We start from the raw sequence: 16,290 nt of genomic DNA on the forward strand, positions 1-16,290 counted from the left end.
TAGTAAAGAATATAAGCTCAGCTCCCGCTGTACCGATGAAATCGGTGCACTGCCCCTGACAGTAGCACGCTTCCCGACAATGCGGCCAGCGCGCGCCGCCGTAGCAGACGACGCAGATCACGACTCCGCCCCTCGAGCGTCTGCGCCTGCTCGAGCTGCTGCCACCGTACGACTCCATTGCTTGCCGCATCGCGATGCAATACGTTCCGAGTTTTCCCCTAAGTGTGAAACAGACTGTACACGCTTCTATTTACCTTTAAGAAGATCGATACGATTGACGATTATTTTTATGGCTGCAAAAGGGCAGCGTCTGTTTAACCGTGTAAGTGACGCTGAGCAGGTAATTGTAAACGACATCGTATGTGCCGCTGGAAAAATCGTCAGCACATACGATGCGGCACATACGAGCTAAAGTCATTTTTGCAGTGTCTCACAATGTTTGCTACAAATCCGTGTTGTCTCTGATGGCGACAACGGACTTCCATCGACACTGTGCGGAAATAAACAAAATATATCGCTGCATAGCACATTTTACGATATGCGCACACAACTTTACCTACTACGTCCCCTACAATATGGAATAGAGGCAGCAATGTAGACAGCTTGGCCATTTTTTAACAGTGCTCAAGAGATGGAAGTCGAAAGTATTAGTAATCATTCCTGCTTCTGCAATGCCGGCGCGACCAAGACACGGGCGTCTATCGTCCAATAACTCAATCGATCGGTGCTGTGGTGAAGCGAGAATGAACTCCGGTCATGTTCAATGCATCGTGCACATATTCAATTTCTCGGCACGCGTGAACTTCAGCCACTGCTAGCGCATACAACAGAAGTGGTTTCCATTCTTGGGCAGCGCACACACAAACGAAGCACGAGAAACAAGACAGGACAAGCGCTCGTCGAACGCTTCGTTTGCCAGTTGCTTACTTCGCTCGGCGCACCGCAGTAATCCATGTCTGTCGTCTGCTTTTTTTCGTGTCATTTTCTTGTGAATTGGCAGAATATATCACTGGTGGCATCAACCCTTTCGTGTTTACATTGCGGTCGTGACAGTTAACAACACAATAATTTCCGGTCATCCGAAGAGGCGCTGTCGCAAAGAAGAGACGTTGCGCGCGCAGCGCGTACTGAACGCGGGCGCTCCGGCCAAGGGAAGCGGCGGCGGAAACCTACACCCGTTGGAGATGAAATCGTTCCGCCAGGGGAGAAACGAGCGCTGGCGTCTAGGATGAAACTTGGCGTGCGGTCGTCTATACAGCCAGTTCCAGAACGTCAGGCGTGGCCCGTTTCAGATGCGACACGAGCGCAATGGCCGTGTCGCGCTCAACTCCCTCGTCTTCGCCAGAAGCCCGCTCAGCTGTGGCACGCACGCGCGACGTCGTGCTGCGTATAAATACGCACTCTAGTCCGACGGCGCGACGAGGGGCTTCCACCTCCCCCACCCCCCGGAACTCCCCACGCCCGGAACTGCGCGAGTGCAGACGAACGACGCGAAGCGGTCTCGTCCGCAGAGACTGCGGCAGAACAAAAGACGCCCGCAACAGCGCGGCAAGGAGGAGCACACAACGAGTGCAGCGAAAAAGAGGAGGGCCAGCCCGAGCTCCGTTATCGGGGCGGAAATAAATGGCCCCTGGGCTCAACCTTGGGACGGGGGCGGCAGCGAGGAGGTTGCAGGGCCCGCTCTCGCAACAGTGAAAGCGGGACTCGCCGCGAGCGCGCTGGTGTCCATCCAATTTATGGAATTCATTAGGGCCAGCGCCGGGCTCACGACGCAAGCGGGGGCCCAAGGGCCAGGAGTATGTGCGAGTGGAGGGGAAGGCAGCAGCAAACCTTGGCCCGCATGTTGGTCGTGCGACACCGGTGGGGTGAGCGGGAACGGGCGGCGATGGCTTTGGCACGCTCCACTTTCTTGTCGGCCGCCAAGGCAAAAACAGCGACACGTAAAGCAAGGACAACAAGAAAGTGAGAGGGTCCCAGCGGGCCAAATTTGCCGGCGCTGGGGACCCGGGTGCACTCTTTACGCGGTGCGCGCCGCCCCTCGACGAGGTGAGGCGTCGTGTGTGCGGCATAACCGCGGTGAATTCGTTCATCGAATGCCCAGGAGCTTTCGGAAGGGTTCCGTTCGAAGCTCCTGCGGGCACGATTACCATCAAGAGCGGACGACATCGGGCGACAGCAGTGGGTTTTGTGTCTGTCTGTGCGTGCGTTTGTTTTTTGTCTGTTTGTCTGTTTGTTTGTTTGTTTATAGGCTCCTAATACACTCGGTCACTCGGCCAAGGAGAAGTACGGATGTGACGTTGGACTAATGGGAGTGCCAGTGCGGACGAATGCTTCGGCGTCTTTTCAGAGAACTAAACAGCCAGAGCATAAGCATTCAATAAAGAAAAAATTTGAAACTTTCATACCATGTAGTACATGTCACAGCAAGTACATAAAGTTTTATGCTTAGCGATTTCCACAAGAACACGAAGACACTTTACGGGTGTGTGTTTCTGTTTGTGTAACTTTCGTGTGGTTTATATTTTTCTTATTCTTTTTTTTTTGTGCGCGTTAGTGCTTTTCCAAGAGTGAAGCATCAGTATATATCTCATTTCAGTTATGTCGTATTGTCGATGAGTAAAAATTTGTCGCAGCTGTAACAAAGGTGATATTCAAGCGCACGTGCCCTTGCCTGTTTTGTTGTGTTCAGACACAAAGTGTTGCAGCGCAATGTACAAGGGACTGCATAGAGTACACGCAGGCATATAGGTGCGTTCCCGGCTCGCCGATACTTTGCCGAAAGGCATCTAGAAGCATCACACGGTAAAAATGAAAAAGAAATTGGTTTAGTACCTTTGGCCTCAAAACGTTTCCTCTCATTGGATGCAGCAGTGTGCTATCATTGCGAACGCCATGCATGCCAACGCGAAAAAGGTACCAAGTTATATACAATAGCAGGCTGTTAAGGTAATGTCGCGGTTACAAAACGAGCCACGGAACCTAATGAACGCTGCAAAAACACCGCTGTATTAGTCATCCACAGACAGCAAAAATTACTTAAGCATGATTGCTTTGCTGACAGAAAAGTAATTGCACCAGAATATTTTTCTTTTCCCCGAATACGAGATAATGCAAGGCTTTCCAGATCGCGGCACTTTCATCATCATCATCATCATCATCATCATCATCATCATCATCATCATCCTGGCTAGGCCCACTGCAGGGCAACGGCCTCTCGCATACTTCTCCAATTACCCCGGTCCTGTGCTAATTGCGGCAATTTTAATGGAAACACAAAGTTTGCAGACTAGGTGCCATCATCGTCGTGAGAGGGCAGGGACAATGCCATGCATCGTAGAAAGGGCGAAATCATTGGGCGTCCCATTCAAAAAAGTTGTTTGGTCAAGCACCCCTCGGAATGCTGATCATGCCCCACAGGGTTCCTTTAAATCATTAGAGTCTAACGAGCTAACGTGTCCGTCAGTCTACGCGAGAGGCCGCAGATGCATTTCGTATAAATTGACAAACGTATGCGTACTATTCGTAATTTACTCATTGTTTTTTGAATGAAGAATAAACTGAAACTGAATTTAACTGAGCTGAACTGAACTGATCAATATTTCATGGTTTAATACATGCCTCTTAGTTTGCCATCACTCACCTCATTGCGTTTTTAAATCATATCATACTACTCTGATTTCTTCACATGCAGCGACACACTGGAATACCAGCCACTGAATCTGCCTAAAGAAAACACCGCCAAATCTGAAGTTTCAATTAATTAATTTTTATTTCGCCTGTTTACAACAAACAGGAAGCAGAAGGTAAAGGCCATGTGGCCCGAACAAAGGCTTCTGCTACTACAACAATTCGGTACGCAGGCCGTACGCAGCACACAAATCATACAGACATACCGAAATCAACTGGAGTGTCGCGATACAGAACATTATTTTGTAGAAATAAAAAAGCTAATGTCTACAAGAAATATAAAAATCCGCCACAATACACTTAAGATACCATTTTCTTCCAAACTACCACTATAACCTGAAAACAAAAGAAAAAAGACGGAAAATTTATACCATGGTTCGAATCAAACTCAATATTATTGGGAATGAGAAAAGTTTTGTACGATTTATTCGAACCTTCCCAAATTTAATCACCAAAATCGCGCAGGCGATTTAGTACTGTAGGTGCCCGGTAACTGAGTTGTTGTTTTCCGTAATTTGGGTCTTATTTTAGGCATTCTCATATTATGATGGCGAAAGCTGTAGTGCAGACTAGTTAATACATTCAGGATATACTGTGATTTCTTTTGTTTAATGTATTGCATCAACTTGCAGTAATACATATCTGCCTTTAACATAGAATGTTTTATAAAAATGGTCTATATATATATATATATATATATATATATATATATATATATATATATATATATATATATATATATATATATATATATATATATATATATATATATATATATATACCACAGTTGCGAAGTGCCCCAAATTAATACGCAGGAGGTTAATCGAGAATATAAAAGTGCGTAGTACAATGAACTTTTCAACCATGGAGCAACCAAGGAGCCAAGGTACTCAGTCTGTATAAGCAACCAACAGTTCTGCTTAGTTCCATAGCAATTTTGTCGATGCGCGTGCTCCAGGCCAAATTTTCTTGGAAACAAACTCCGACAAATTTTTGACATCTTACCTGTTCTATCATTCTATCGTCAAAAAGAATAGCTGCATTGTAGTCAAGTGGTTTATTAGTGGGAACAAATGTCAGATATATTGTCAGAAGAATTCATTTGCAGCTTATTCTGTTGTAACAAGCAAAAGGTCACCAGCAAATTTACGTGAATAAAATCAAGTAGTGATGCGAAACATGTTGAACAAACGGAAATAAACATCGATAAAAACAAGCGTTCATGACAGCATGAATGTGCATACACTCGTTCACTTTACAGCTTGGCATATTTTTTTTGCGGCAGTGCTTTTGCAGACGCCAGCCTGTTGTTAGTAATCTTCCTCGGAAGAGAAAGGTCGCTATACTTGCGCAAATGAATGGCCTGTGGTGCTGGCCCACTCACTTCTCCCGGATACGAGACCTTTTGTTAGATCCAATTCAATCCCAATGAAAACAGCACATAAAGCGCGGACTCGTCTCCTAAGTTGTGCGTGCATTTAGCGCTGTTTTCACCCCATAAACTAACGGACTAGCCCAATCCAACACCTTACTGATCAAAGGTAAGCCTGAGCTTGATTTAAAACAACCGCGAAATCGCGTGCCGTTTAAAGCCCGCGACTTACGGCAAGTAACGTACAAGTATGCTCAGAGAGCACGTATCGAGACCATATCCTCGTCACGGTCGTTATCGCACTCTGGTTCTGCGTGTTGGTGAGCAACACAGGTATCAGACATGCGGTGAATGGCTACTGCATGAGTAGAAGGCGCTATGTGGACGACAACAGTAACAAGAAACCGCACCTCGAAGGACGGTTGGCATACGGCGCGGGTCGAACAGTATCTGCCGTAGTTTATTGCGTCGGAAAATATACGGGCTTTCATGGCCGTTCCTGAGCGATCACAAGGAAGAGCCGGGCATACAGAGACACAGAGGGCTGTAGCATGATTCACTGGGTGTGACCGGTACCACGCATTCTCACAGCGTGTCACTTCAATAACATCGCAGTATAATTCGGAAAAACGCTAACGCCTCCAAGACAACCGCATCATGGGGCGAAAAATACTCTGGCTCAGTTTCATTCCGAAATCGGCTAAGCTGCGGAATGTCTATGCTGGCAAGCCACAATTTTGTGAGGCAGCATATGCTCTGCTTCATTTGCGGCGACCGCCGCAGCAGTCCTCGAAACTATAGATCAATAGCTGCCGTACCAAGGGAGGCTGAACAATGACTCTTGAGTCAACTTATGGAAGTTTTTTTGGAGGTGCAGATTTTTATTTCCCAGGAGGCATAGAGTTTGGCGGTGACACAGGGACTTCAAATTGGACTGAAGTTATTAAAGCAACTGACCAAGGTATAAGCAATTGAGGCGCTTATACCTGGCGGAGAATATAAACATTGAGGCACTTATACCTGGCGGAGAATATCAGGGGTTAGGCATTCCTATCCAACTGCTTAGTTCATGTTATGAAACACGCTGGCTCAAGACAACAAAAAATATATTAGGAAGCGCACATGAACATAGCACTCGCATACCAGACTTGCTTATTCCGGGCGGAAGACGCGCGATGAAAGAAGTTAGTTTTTCTTTTGCAACCGCATGGCTTTGTTAAGGTAGATGTTACTATAATTTGCGAATTGAAAACATTTTACACCATGCACAGAACATCAAACACATTTGAGACCCCAATATTGCGCCACACCCAGCCACAAAACTGTGAGGAGGCGACCAGTATAGACAGTCTTCCAAGCTAACGAGTAACTTTCTTCGTTGCTCTCTATGTCTCGTGAAGTATAGTCTGCCTGGGATGGTGTCATGTGTCTGACTGTGGAGCGCGTGCGCGGCGTCCGGCTCAGACGTTGTATGTCGCGCCAGCCGGCCACCGCTGCCGTCTTGCTGGGATGGAGCCACAGCCGAAGCCGGCCGATCAATCCGTCGCCCAGTCGGGTCTGCCGTGCTCGGCTCGCCCCATCGATCGCGCGATGCGGTGTGACGTCACCCGCGCAGCGCGCTTGCGCCGCCCCGAGGTCCGACTGCGGTTCACGTGCGCAGACCAGAGGATCGCCGGCGGAGGCCATGTGCGACCGGCGAGCCGCCGGCGTGCCGGCGCGAGCCCGCCGATAGCGCGGACCACGAGGAAATGCCGGAAACGCAGCGGCGCGTGCCGGCTTCCCTCGGCCGATCTGGGTCACCCGAGGGACCAGGCGGCTTTCGCTCTCACCGCCGGCGGGTCGGCAGCGACAGTCGACAGCTGCTGCGCGCGGGACTCGTCGGCGCGCCGTGACCCGGGACGGACGATGTTCACCAGCAACACGGACGGCGCGGCCGAGGTGGCCGAGCCCTTGCGCACCGAGCTGTACCCGGCCGAGCCGGCGGCCGACTCGGCGCTCCTGGACGACGACACGTCGGACGACGTCGAGCCCGAGAAGCCCGAGAAGCCGCCCCCGGACCCCGGCGTGCCGGACGGCCCCGTTGTCCGACTCAGGCAGCCGTGCGCGGCCAGCCCGGCGCGGACTGGCGAGCCGCTGCTCGACGTCAACGGACGGCGGCCCGACGCCCACCGCAAGTTCCTGGTGGAGGTGCGGCTCGACGAGGAGCCCAAGAAGACGCTCACCCACTGGGACGTGTGTCACTTCAGCGCGCTTCCCAAGTGGCTGCAGGACAACGACTACCTGATCCACGGGCACAGGCCTCCGCTGCCTTCGTTCCGCGCCTGTGCGCTGTCAGTGTTCCGCGTGCACACCGAGACTGGCAACATCTGGTCGCACCTGCTCGGCTCGCTGGCGTTCGCCACTACGGGCGCGCTCTTCCTGTGGCGGCACAACCTGCCGCTCGCGGAGCAGGCCGTGTTCGGAGCCTTCTTCTTCTGCGTGTTCCTCTGCTTCTTCACGTCCACGCTGTACCACACCATGCACTGCCACTCGGAGCACATTGGCAAGTTCTTTAGCCGACTCGACTACTGCGGAATCGTGAGCATCGTGGCCGGCTGCTTCACGCCCTGGATCCACTTCCTCTTCTGGTGCGAGCCGCGCACCAAGCTATTCTACCTTCTGCTGGGCTACGCCCTGTGCGTGGTCACCATCAATCTGACCATGTGGGAGAAGTTCGGCCGGCCGCACTTTCGGCTGCTGCGGGCCTCAGTCTTCACGGGCCTGGCCGTCAGCTGTTCACTACTTCCCGGCGTGCACTTCGTGGCAGTACATGGCCTTCACCTGGCCTTCTTCGAGCTCGCCTACGGCTGGCTCCTGGCCATGTCGCTGGTGGCACTCATCGGCGTGGCGCTGTACGCGTTGCGCGTGCCCGAGCGCTACTTCCCGGGCCGCTGCGACATCCTCTTCCACAGCCACCAGTTCTTCCACCTGGCCGTAATCGTGGGCGCCTACATCCACCTGCGCTGCCTGTGCGTCATGGCGCTGTACCGGCACTCGGCCATCGGCGCCCAGTGCCACGCCTGACCATATCCCGCAAGCAATAGCGAGCTTCTGTGATACCGGGACGACGCCTCACACACGTGCCGGAGGGCCTCCCCTACAGCGCGCCACTAGGACAGACAGAGGGACTATTTTGCATACTTTTATATTCCCCGCCGGCCTACCCCTGCTGTGCGTTGACGGTGCATCCTCGCCGCTCGCCGAGTTCGGTTTCGCACGCCCTTCCTCGCTCACCATGCGCGGTTTTGTGCGAGCAGGTGCACACGGTAAGACCTGTCGCTCCCTCCGCTCACGCCTCCGCCCGTGCACTCAGCCGGGGCCCGTTCTTCGTTCAGTGCCCCTGCAGCAAGCGGCCCTGAGCGACGAAGGCCCCGACAGGAAGCCGGGCGTCGTCACATCCCAAGTGCCCGCTGGCGTCGGAGGGGTACCTTTCGAATGCAACTTTACCAATGTGCCCCTCGACAGGATCTTTTTTGCTATCTGAAACCACAGTGCCGCGACGTTGACTTGGGTTACTCTGTCCCTTGCTGGATGTCCTGAGTGCCGCTAATCTCGTGCCCTCGTTCTGTACTATATACTTTGCTCTTTGCACCTCAAAGCATCTCTAACTTCTCGCGTAGTTTTTCAACCTTCATGATAAAAGAAAAATGAAAGTGAGAGCGTAGAGCAGACGTAGATTAGAGTAAGAATTCTATAGGGGAGCATTTCCAATAACACATAAACTGCGAGTCACATCTTCAAGCACAGACACTGGGCATCTCAAGCAGCCCATGGCTGGATTTCTAACCAGCGAGCTTACAGCGTGCGTAACAAAGGTGACGACACTGTTGAGATACGCTTGCACATGCTGTCGTCCTCTCGGTTGCGCAGATTACATGCACAGCTGAGAATTCGCGCCGTCGCTTGCACAATCTGTCACTTGACCTGCTTTATGCAAAATGTCTTTCTTTCCGTTCGAGGAAGACATTAATACTCACGCATGAACTGAAGACAGCGCAAACTGTAACAGCGATTCCTGAACCGTTTTGGTGTGCTTTGTCGACAGCGAAAAGCTTGACCATAACCTTTACCTTCCCAACCCTCTCTCAGCGACACTTGCATCAGCCCTCTAGCAATTTTACTGCCCGCTCGGGCGCTTGTACAGTTAGGATTCCGACTGCCTATGTACAGTACAAAATGTCACATATACTTAAAATTTCCATTTTATCCCGTAAGGGGTCGCGAGTGAGCGAAAGTGACTGCATGCATGCCGACCAAGTGCGCTCGAGAACTTTCTAAAAGAAAAAAAAATAGAATGTCGCCTTTGAATGACTGTGCAAACAAAACATCTAGCAGTATTTTTAACCTTGCCTTTCCTCTATATCACTCTCTAGCAATTTCCCACGATAAGCCCATATCCTGAGAAAAGACTCAGGCAGCTCGGTTGTCGACTTCCGGCTGTGCGCTGCACATAGCATGGCACAGAGCATAGCGAGAAGCGGCTCGATCAGTACCGCTCGCTGGGAGCAGGCATGCTTTCTTCCTCTCGGGACGCAAAACGCGCACAGGATACTTACAGGTCGTTAGTCGCATGATTCCGGATAGCGTGTCCTTCATCTAGGTCTTTCACCTCCTATTTTTTTATCACAACAACGAAGGTGAGATATCTCTATATGTCCGTCTCCGGCGGGCGTAACATCGCGCCGTCAGCTTACGCATGTAGGTATACTAGATTCTCGCCAAGCCAGAAAGCACGAGATGTCGGTAATTCGACAAGCATAGCGTAGTGATTCAATGCAATTATTCCTCATAGACCAGCAGTGCGCCTTGGCTGATAAATAGTGCGCTAAGGGCGCTGTCCAAACGAATAGTTTTTCAAAGCTGACGAGTAATTTGAGCGGTGGAGAAAGCAAAAAAAAAAAGTGAAACGCGCGAACTCCTTTAGGTATTTGCTCTTCAGCACACTCGCCATGGAGGCTCCGAGTCCACTAAGGCAGGAACCGCAGTGAAGTGGCGCTCTAGACAACAATCAAGGTGCTTCACGGGTGCAATGCAATGTTTTCGCCCCTAGGTGTTACAGCGGCGCGTTGCGTATCGAGCGATAAGGGCTACACTCTATGACCACGCTTCATTTCGCGCACCAGCGCCCTCCTCTTTCAATCAAGAAGTATCGCGTAGCGGTTCGACCAACTGGCACAAAGTGGCACTCCATTTGTACATAGGTCCGCGTATAGGCTGCTTCGCCGCTTATTTGTTGCTCCTTTCTTTATTTTTTTTTTCACGCGTTTCTGTTATACTCTTTGTTAGCGTTTGGACGTGTAAAAGAAATGGCATGCACTCATGCAAATCACGGGCTGGTGGCTTGCCGCGCCACCGGAGGATGCAACGCGGGTCGCATTCCTGAAAAATGGAAAGGAAAAAAAAATAGAGAAGCGCGCGCAGTACTCTCTTAAGCCACCCACTTGTCTCATATAATGCTGCTTTCGGTGCGAAACCTAGCTTCCCCGAGTATATAGAACAGACTAGGAGTGTGCTCGCAGAGTCGACTACGCCTCCGACTGTTCGCCAGTGATGTTCTTTTGACTACGTCACACTCAATGAGCAGTCAGGTTTCGAACCACAGAGTGTGCGAGCTGGGCGACGCGGAGGGAACTGCGCACGCCACTACACGGGCGCCTTTCTTTCGAGCGTTGGCGCTAGAGGTCTCCGCATGGTTGCACTCTCTCCTCACAGTTCTCTAGTCAGGCATGAGCGATATGCATGGATCTAAAGAGCCCCGCCTTCGTGTGCTATAGTTATGTTACGGCGTTTTCGTGAACACGCTGGTGTCCGCCCGAAGCAAAGCAAAGTGAAAGGTGGCATCGCACCTCTACCGGCACGCGTCAGGCCGAGTACCCGCCAATGTCGGAAGATGCCACGATTGTTGGCCTTCGTGCGATCGCCTTGGCACCTTTCCTGGCTCCGGTCGACGCAACAGCACAGGCGCACAATCCGGATCACTTCGCGCATACTCATGTTTGTGCGCACAGACTCGTGCGCCTGCTTCGAGCGTGATCAGGCTAAGCGAAAGATCTCCGTTGTCGCACCACCATACATACGCCCGGCGCAGATTTAATGAAGATGTGGCTTGTTCCTTTTTTTTTTTCAAAGCCACGACGCCACTTTTGTGGTCTAAAATATTAAGGTGCGTGTAGTGTTTCCCTCTCAATAAAATTGTTTGCGTCTAACGCACACCATTCCCTTCGGTGCAATACACCCAAATAGCATTCAGCTACAACGTGCAACGACACAAGAATGCAATAATGAAGGTAAAATCAAATCAATGCTTGGAAAGAACTGATGGGAGAAATAGCGAACTGTCCGCACTCGCTAGCGCTGTGCACTAAGGCAGATAGGCGGCGTCTGTGGAGGAACTGTTTTGATACCGCTGACCGTTTGGTGCGAGCCTCCGAAGACGGCGCCAGAGACGACTGTTTGCTATAGCGTGTTAATAAAGGTATTAAGTAAATAAAGGCAAACGGTTCGCACCGTTCGCCGTTATATATTTCGGTTCTTTAGCCGCAACGCACAGACAATTTAGCGGCCTTAACTACAGAGATATTGCATTGGTGACACCTCCGATAAGTCTATAGATAGTACTACTACACAGCTTGCACGTCTTCACATTTGAGCCCTTCCCGCCACCTACCCTCAAGAAAAGAAATCGATGGCTTACATTGAGGGATTTGCGCACCGCGAGCGCCTCTCTCCCTTTAGCATCTTTTTGTTTATTTGTCGAAGCGTCTTATTCCCGCTCCACTTATACCGTTCACAGTGCGCGAGCAGCAATAACTTGGCGTTTTTGTTGTCTCTGCCAAGGGCAGATATTCAACTTAAAGACACCAATTATCGATTTGCTCCACAGAGCACGACGACCATGGTAGTCGTTGGCGAGTGCGGAAATTAGCGCCTTCTCTGTGTTCATGCACACGTTCGTGCGTACTGGTTGATTGTAGTCCGCCTTCAACTGTTACCATGTCGCGATGCGGACCTCGACATTTTGAACTCGTAGTTCAACAGCCTTTAATTTTTTTTTTTACATCCAGAAAGTCGTAAAACGGCCCGTACGACTTGAATCGCCAAAAATTATTCGTTTTGCCGATCCCAATCCAGCAATGTCGCTATGCGTCGACTGCTTAAAGAGCGTTATCGAGTGCACAATTCTGAATACTGTGAGAGGACGCGCGTACCTAATCGATATCTGAACTAAACTAAGACATTTGAGAATAATATTTTATCAAACATAACTGTAAGGATATGATCTTGTGTAGGTATTGAAAGGTAGCCAATAAAAAAGAAAAACCTCGGCAATCACAGTTGTAATCATCACTTGAGTTGTGAACGAATGATCCCGTTCACGTTTTCTTTTTTTTTTACGATTATTATGAGGCATTAGCGCTCCCATTAACGTTTGTGCTCGAATTCCGTCCTTTATAGTCACGAATAAAAAAATAATTTCCCCCTAATAATATGCAATAAGTGAGCGCAAGCAGAGATACTACACACGGCTTACAATAGGTTGTCACGGCTAAGTACACGCAGACAAACTTCAGCTGATAGCCCGTGGATGAATACATTCTTGTTACACTTGGGTCAGTGTTGCGCTTTTCTGGATGTAGAAATGTTCAGGGCGTTTGTTAGACCATTACATTCACCTGAACGTCCATGATTCATTGTGTTTGGAGAGAAAGTGAGCACAGAGCACTGGCCTCGCGTTACACGCACGGAGATTGTCGCGCGCAGCCTGTGCCCGTTCTCTTTCACCATGGAGATGTTTGAGGTGTCGCGCCAATGCATCGTCATCAAAGACCAATAAAGCGAATGAAAAAGGAGAAAAAAAGAAAACAATGCAGAACGGACTCTGTACTTGTCTTTTCGTGTGTCTATTCTAATTTGATACTGCCAGCCGGTATAATGAAAGTCCGACCATCTTGGTTCGGATGGGAGGCAGTCGAGCTCTACAACAGGTCTGATGATACGACGTTTCGCAGACTTCTTGACCTTCATTTCTCCAGTCGATTAGAAGCTACGAATCTTCTCGAAGACCGCAGGTGATATTTCGCCAAGTGCGCACACCGTCATTAGATAGGCTGTCTCAGGAGCCGCATACACCGCGGCCGGGGTTACACTTAGTTATCCACACCGAAAAAGTGACCTCATAAGTTATCTGACGTCAATGCACGACAGTGACCAGAACAAGCAGCGTCCGTGGCGCAGCAACTCCTCCTTCACGCCGGCCGTTCTGTCATTAGAGAGCTTTAAATTAGGGAGCCTCAACGCTTGCGTTCCTCTAATCTAAAGCTCTCAATTACTTTAAACGATTTGAGTTTTTTTTTTTTTTTTTTGCTTTTCTGTTTCTCATGCGCGAGCGGCTCACAGGCTCTTCTGACGAGATCCCACCTGCTCTGAGTGATCGCCCCTCGTGGCCGAAGGTTCGTGGAGGGACTGCTGTCCACGCAGTCCATGGACGGGCGGAAAGCAGCGTGGAGGTTCTTCCCGGCATGCTGGTGACGATTCTATACAGCCATGCACGCCCGCTCTGCCTGTTGATTGGAGTGGGCGCCGCGCCGCGAGCCACTGCTCCAGTACACAGCAACGTGGAGGTCGCCGTGGTGGTATGTGGGAAACACAAAGCAAGCTATTCGCTCGAGTTAATCGGCTGGTCTATCCGATTACCACGAGCGAAACGCGATTTTGTGCGCGCTTTATATGCTAACAGCAGGTAGATCAGTCTGACTTATTTCGTCGTACAACCACACAAACGGCGAAGACATCTCAATGTAACAGGTGTATACCCATTTGTGTGTCGCCAGAATCCTGTGGCCCCAGAAACTCTAGCATCTTTCAGATTTTTTTTTCTGCTCGTTAATTTCGAGTGGTATGCCAAGACACAGGACCGCAACCTTTTCCAAACACAAGCTCTTTCTCGGGTCATAAAACGAAAAATGATTGCACTGACGGATTTGGTAATCAGTGCAGACACAAATATCTTCTTTTTAATGAAGTAGTAGCAGTGCTTCCTAGCTGTGCGACGTCAAGGCTGCGTAATGAGCGCAGCGAAAACGCCTTATTGAACGCAGGAGAAGTTACTGTATACAGTTGTCATTTACGAGCGAAAAGTCCTCGTAGGGGAAGAAAATAGTTTGGGAGATTCCGCCGCTAAAGCTCGCCCACTGTCCCAGAATATTAGCTAAAAGGAAGCAATGAGGGGAAAAAAAAGAACAAAAAAGCTGGAGGGAAGAAAAATGACACAGCGCTATCAAACCAAACCTTTACACTACGAAGGAAAGAGCAGAGTACGAACAAAAGATAAATGTGTGCCTAGACTATCTTTTGTTAACTATAACGCTGTATCGGTTTCCTTAGCTTGGCGTGAAGGGCCGTTGTTGATAGGGTGAAATATAAATAAAGGCTCTATCCGAGGATTATGGGAGGACATATGTTATTTTTTTTTCTACTGCAGTGCCGAAGCTCACCACTTATTTATCTTGGAGAGAGAGAGAGAAAAAAAAAAGAAAACTAATGGAACTCTGCACAACACGCACCAAGAGAACAGAAATGAATGTTCTGTGATAGCATGCGGGTGACAGCCACTGGAAAGTGTGCAGTAAGATGGCAGCCTTGGGATAGAAGGCGGAAGAAAACTAAAAAAAAAAAAGAAAAAAACGGGCTAGCCACGGTGCAACATTACACGGAGAAACGAACAATAGGCTGATATGTACAGCAACCCATACTACCACTACAGATGGGCTAGTTATAACGGCTTTGTTCTCTATACTAAATTACGCAATGACACCGCAAACACTACCCACATGTATTCTCACTGCAACAAATACACGCCTTCAAGCGCATTGTTCCTTAAATAAAGGGAATAGTCTTCTAGAAGCGTTCCGCTAGGCGCTTACATTGACAATCATTGGCCATAGTTTCCGCGCAATTTTTGAAAGCAGTTTACAACGACAAAGCCAGTGAGGGCCAGCTCTGTGGTATTTGAAGCCTGAAGTTTATTTTGTTCTTCTCCACGAAAAGAAGACACGGATGCAAAAGGCTGTCGCTTGAGGAGGCTTCGGCGTCCACTATGCAGTAAGCGTTGTAAGAGCAGCAGGCAATTACATGGACAGAAAAGGACTAACATAGCTCCACACAATCAAGTATAAATACACAAAATAGCAAATTAGTAAAAAAATTGCTGTTCGAAACATGTGAGAAGATAACGTAATTCCTGCGCATGTTAAAACAGCGAAGTAATTTTGCACGTATACAACACAACACATGCATGAAAAGATCAACGACGTGCTGGGTGAAACGCAAAAAAAAAAAAAAAGCATGTTAGAAGGGCAATGAAGCACTGAGCGCTTCACGGAACTTTAAGTTCGAGATTGATCGCATGGAACGTATGTGACTTGCTGAATTTCATAATGCTGCGCTGAAATTCATTATCCAGATGAAAATTACTAAGTACCGTAGGCACTTAATGATTTAGTTTTTGTTTCCGCGATTTGGTTCTAACATTCAGCACAGTGCTTTGTTGCTTTCGGAATGGGTATTGGGGCAATGTGGTGTGTGTAGCAAACATTGCTGATGTTTCACTGAATACGACAACACCAAACTGTGAAACAAATGTTTTTTATCTTGGAAAACACTAGCAATCTTTCCACACTGTGTGGCCATTGTTGTGTGCACTTTGCTGGAATATGGCAAGGACACGAACTGTTTCTATTTGTGCAATGATGTCTGAAATAGTTACCAGGGCACCATCACTTTCTAAAGCCCAACTTGTGGCTAGGTGTGCACTTAAACAGCGTGTGTTTTGTGTCATATTGCGCCAAGCCAACAGTTGAACAAAAAGAAGAAGAAAGAAAACAGAAACGATCTCATTGCGATCTTTTTTTAATGGTCGCTCCGATCAGCATAGAAAGTAAGAAGAGGAGCGTTTTATTTACGCTGCCATGCCATATCAAAACGACCACTTGTCCTTTGATTTGTCAAAATGTTGTCATTTTGGACCGCAGCGAGTGACACCAAATAATGACTTAAAACCAAAGTAAAAACTGGTACATCTTCACTTTAGCAAACATCTCAAAACTAGGGATGGAGAAACGGTTTTAGGGCAAGTGAAGCATTGTCCAGTCGTGCCAGCGTCTTATAAACGTAAAACTATCAAAGCGTGGGTA

At 49.0% G+C, this 16,290-nt stretch overlaps 1 pseudogene; it reads left to right on the forward strand.

Moving 5' to 3' along the window:
* The first annotated feature begins 6,615 nt into the window (after positions 1-6,615).
* On the forward strand, positions 6,616-12,427 carry LOC142566278 (adiponectin receptor protein 2 pseudogene; annotated as a pseudogene).
* The last annotated feature ends 3,863 nt before the right edge of the window (positions 12,428-16,290 follow it).

This window comes from Dermacentor variabilis, unplaced genomic scaffold, assembly GCF_050947875.1.
Source record: "Dermacentor variabilis isolate Ectoservices unplaced genomic scaffold, ASM5094787v1 scaffold_12, whole genome shotgun sequence".
Taxonomy (NCBI): domain Eukaryota; kingdom Metazoa; phylum Arthropoda; class Arachnida; order Ixodida; family Ixodidae; genus Dermacentor; species Dermacentor variabilis.